Source organism: Sapajus apella, unplaced genomic scaffold, assembly GCF_009761245.1.
Source record: "Sapajus apella isolate SASKATOON/1434 unplaced genomic scaffold, GSC_monkey_1.0 scaffold3, whole genome shotgun sequence".
In the NCBI taxonomy this organism is placed as follows: Eukaryota; Metazoa; Chordata; class Mammalia; order Primates; family Cebidae; genus Sapajus; species Sapajus apella.
The window spans coordinates 63833446-63838305 of record NW_022436943.1 but is presented as its reverse complement, the minus strand read 5'-3'; the positions used below and the strand labels follow the sequence as shown (position 1 = coordinate 63838305).

Sequence of the window (4860 nt, the reverse complement as noted above, 5' to 3'; positions counted from 1 at the left end):
CTGTATTCTTATCACACATGGTGAGTTCTGTCATCATCGCAGTTAATCTACATTTCGACTCCAGATCATTGGGTACTCCTGTCCTTCACTCACAGTCAAGTGTAAACTCCCCGGGGCAGGCCCATCTCACTTGCCCAGGCATCCCATGTACATCTTAGCCTAGGGCCTGGCAAGGTGTCTCCGTACAATATTGAAGAGAGGACAGAGGCATGACTCATGGAGCCTGGGCTCACGTCCTGTCCACCATGTCCCAGCTCTGGGATGCTGAGTGACCTGTGTAAGCTGCTATTTCTCCATCTATAAAACTCAATCTATACTTACCTGGCAGGGGAGATACCATGATCACGAAGGTGGTTTTCCCAGGGCGAGGCTTATCCATTGCACTCCGGATGTGCTGACCCCTGCGATTTCCCCAAATGTGGGAAACTCGACTGCATGCTTTGTGGTAGTGGGGGACTGTGTTCACACTTTCCCCTGTTTCTTTAAAAAAGAAAAAAAAAAAAAACTCAATCTACCAACCACAGTGCTTAAAACAAAACAAAACAAAAAACACAACAACAATAAAAACAAACTACAATCATCTATCTCCCGGGGCGTTGCAATGTTCAAATGAGTTCATCCATATGAATAAGATTTGGAGACAGAAAAGCAGCGCCATACACGTGGAAATTATCATCAACGTCAGTTTCTGGTAAGGGTTGCTGAATCAGAGCCTTGTCATTCCCTTAGGACCACAGATAGCAGCACACACACACAAACCACACACACAGGACAAATCTCCTAAGCCAAAGCAACTAGAACTTCCCCTGGAGGCCACCCAAACCAACCTTAACCACAGGATGGCTCATGCTGATGACATGGTGCTGATTTGAGGACCAGTCGGACTTCTATGTGTCATTTTCTTTGGACCAAATGTGGTGTCATCACCTTATATTTTAGCATGTGGAGTCCCTGCTCCCTTACACTGAGACACACGGGAGGCCTTTACACGGCTTCACAAGTGAGAGAGCTAGACACAAAAAAAACCTTCCAGCCGGGTGCAGTGGCTCATGCCTGTAACCTCAGCGCTTTGAGAGGCCGAGCTGGGTGGATCACTTGAGGTCAGGAGTTGGAGACCTGCCTGGCCAACATGGGGAAACCCCATCTCTACCAAAAATACAAAAATCACTGGGCGTGGTGGTGCGCGCCTGGGATCCCAGCTACTTGGGAGGCTGAGGCAGGAGAATTGCTTGAACCTGGCAGGAGGAAGTTGCCGTGAGCCAAGATCGAGCCACTGCACTCCAGCCTAGGCAACAGAAGGAGACTCCATCTCAAAACAAACAAAAAACCCTTCCAACCAAGGCTGTCTAACTTGGGGTTTGGAGGAAGACACCCTGGCCCTGCCCAGTGCCTGCAGCAAGCAGAGGACCCCTGCTCCAGCCCTGCACCCGGGCCTGGCAGGGGCAAAAAACCCAGCGTGGCTCAGGGCTGGCTTGAGGTAGGCAGCCGGGGAGCTGAGCCCAGGGTCGGACGGTCCCAGGCCCCTCTCCATCATGGTTCGGCAACAGCACCCAGGTTGCGCGTTCATTCAACAGACATTGCCGGACCACCTACTGGGTGTCAGGCCCTGGGCTCGGCTTGGGGAGCACAGACTAGGGAAGGAGTAGAAAACAGACAGACAGCTGCTGGGCACTCTCCTTGGCCGTGCACTGTATTGGATAATCTCAAGAATTTCATTCAATTCCTGCACCAGTGCTTTGAGGCGTTTGCTTAGTTTTGTGACCAACTTTACAGGCTTAAGCTACAAATCACGTCTATTTTAAATATTGCAATTACTCTTCCTGGAGCCTCCCGGAGCAGCAGGAAGGCCACCACATCTCTCTCTGTCTTTCTCTTTCTCTGCTTCTCTTTCTTCTCTTCCTCCCTGCCTTCCTCTCTCTCTCTCTGTCCCTCCTTCTTGTCTCCTGTTTAGAGAGTGAGAAGCTCAGAGCAGCCTTTCTGTGAGCCTGGGTTTCACCTGCCAACGCTTCTGCCACACCCCCACCCCGTGGTCAGATGCCACCTTTGCCAGAGGTATGATCCTGCACATGTGGCCTGGCAATAGCTTCTTGTGAATGGGGTTGGGGGTGGGCAGAGAAGATCATCCCCAGGGCTACAGCCACGCCACAGGGCTGGGCTGATGCCCTCTCACAACCAGGGCTAGCACGCGGCCCCACGAGGACAACAGGTGCTCTTCAGGGCGTGCAGCTTAGCATCACATACCTTGCCAGGTGAGCAGGAACCAGGCTCCACCCCTCTCCACATCCACGTTGTTCCTCCAGCGCTCCGGCTTGCCCATTAGCGGGAAATCCAGCATCTCCGTCTTGGGGCCTCAGCCCTCCTTGACTGTTGCAGGGGCCAATTCCTGTCTGCCCTGCCCCAGGGCCTGCCAGCTTCTGCGACTAGAAAAGGCTTCAGGCAGAGACAACCCTGCAGTAACCGCCTTCCATTGGGGTACAGGTAGGGCCAGGCAGTGGGGAATCCAGGAGCAGATGCTGGTGTTGGGCATGCGGGTGGCATGACCCAGGAAGATGTGGGCAGGCAGCCGCTAGCCAGGAACAGGACTGGCCATGGATCAAGACTCCTTAGGGGACAGCAAAGGGGCAGCCTTGGGGCAAAACTCCAGGCCCAGAGAGGATTTGAGGGATCTGGGTGGAGACAGCTGGATGGGAGGAGCAGGGAGGGCTGAGTCTTTTCCTGGCCAGGAGACCCGGTGGGTTGGGATGCATTGGAGCAGAGAAGGATGGGCTGTGTGGTCCCAACCAAGCCGAGCACAGATCATGTCCCATGGGCAGAGCCAGGAGAATCCAGGGCAAGTCCTAAGTGCTAGGATGAGACCCCATATTGGGTAGGAAGATGTGTAGCTTCAAGTAACAAAAAAACTTGAGTTGAGTGGCCTCAACAAGGAGGGTGTGGTGTTCTCACTCAACAGGAACTCGGAGTGGAATGGCTGGTGCTGGCCTAGCCTCTGCAGCTCCTCCCCAAGGGGCCGTCTAGATTATCCTCTTGGCCCTTATCTTAGCGTCAATAAGATCCCTGTCACCCCAACTATCGCACTGAGTTCAAAGTAGGCAGAAGGACATAGGCTCACACCAGCATCTGAAGTTTTCCTGCTCACTGGCTAGTCCGAGTGACACGGCCCAACGGCTGAGAGCATCATGAAGAAAAGCGGGGTGAGGTGAAACAGCCAGAGAGGAGGCTGAGAGGGGGACAGCCAGGTGAGCACCGAGGACAGGGTGGGTGTGAGCTCCCGGCTCCTCCCCACCAGGCGGCCCCCGGCGAGGGCACCAGCGGGCTCAGAACGGAAGGTGTGGAGCCCAGTCTCCCTCTGGATGCTTGGGTGGAGCTTGTTACTGCTGCTTCTTAATAACCACCTGAATCCTAGCAGCTTAAAACAAGAAACATACACAAAACAAACAACCCCATTCCAAAACGGGCAAAGGACTGGGACAGGCATTTCTCCAGAGAAAACGTGTGAGTGGCTGAAAAGCACACGAAAAGATGCTCAGCGTCGTTAGTCACCAGGGAAATGCAAACCAAATCCACAGTGAGATGCGGCCGCACGCCCAGTGGGGAGGCTACTATCAAAGCAGAAAAGTGAATGCTGGCGAGGATGAGGGAAGCTGGAATCTCTGCCAGGCCCAGGGGCTCACGCCTGTAATCCCAGAAACTTGGGAGGTCGAGGTGGGCGGATCGCTTGAGCTCAAGAGTTCAAGACCAGCCTGGGCAAGGTGGTGAAACTCCATCTCTATTAAAAATACAAAAAAAGAGCTGGGCATAGTGGTACATGCTGGCGGTCCCCGCTACTCAGGAGGCTGAGGTGAGAGGACCGCTTGAGCCCAGGAGGTCGAGGCTGCAGTGAGCTGTGATTGGACCACTGCACTTCAGCCTGGGCGACAGAGCTGGACCCTGTCTCGAAAAAGAGAAAGAAATGGAATCTTTGTGCGCTGTTGCAGGGAATGTCAGGGGGTGCAGCTGCTGTGGAAAACAGAACAGTGGTTCCTCAAAAACTCAAAATAGAACTAGCATATGACCCAGCAACCCCACTTCTTGGTTCATATCCCACAAAACTGAAAGAGGGACTCACAGATATTTGCATACCCCTGCTCATGCCAACATAATTCACAATAGTGAAAAGGTGGAAGCAACAAGGATTCCATCTACGAATGAACAGATAAACAAAATGTGGAGTACCTCAAACACGGCTCAGCCTTACAGAGTGTGGACATTTTGTACACGCTACATGAATGAACCTTGAGGACATGGTGCTCAGTAATTAAGCCAGCTACAAAAGCATGGATGCTGTAGGGTCCCACTTACATGAGGTCCCTGGAGCAGTGAAATTCACAGAGACAGGAGGAGAATGGGGGGTGCCAGGGACTGTGGGGAGGAAGGAAGGGGAGTTAGTGTTTAATGGAAGTCAGAGTTGCAGTTTGGGAAGATGAAATAGTTCTGGAAATGGATGTGGCGATGTGTGAATGTACGTAATGCCACTGAAATGTACCCCGAAAAACGATTCCGATGGTAAATTTTATGTTAAGTATATTTTACCCAACAACTGTAATTGCTTTATTATTTTTCACAATCCCTGTGGGTGAGGAGCTTGGGAAGGGCTTGCCTGGGGATTCTGGTTGGTTCTGGGTTGTTCTGGGTGGTTTTGGCTTTAGGTCTTTCATCACACTCTTATCTCCTTGAGAGCAGGAACCAAGCCCTAGTTATCTAACTGACTAGCTGGCCCTTCCAGCTGAGGGGCCTCTGGGAGCCTCAGACCCTGGACAGTCCGGCAGCAGAGGGACTGAGGAGCCTGAGGCCGCTGCCAACAAGGAAGTGCCAAACAATAGC

The 4860-nt window shown here is 52.6% G+C and overlaps 1 non-coding gene across 1 annotated transcript; it reads left to right on the top strand.

Annotated features, from left to right (window-relative positions):
- Positions 1-313: 313 nt before the first annotated feature.
- LOC116536228 lies at positions 314-477 on the top strand. Its single transcript, XR_004262541.1, has one exon. It is a non-coding gene; the product is annotated as a U1 spliceosomal RNA (small nuclear RNA).
- The last annotated feature ends 4383 nt before the right edge of the window (positions 478-4860 follow it).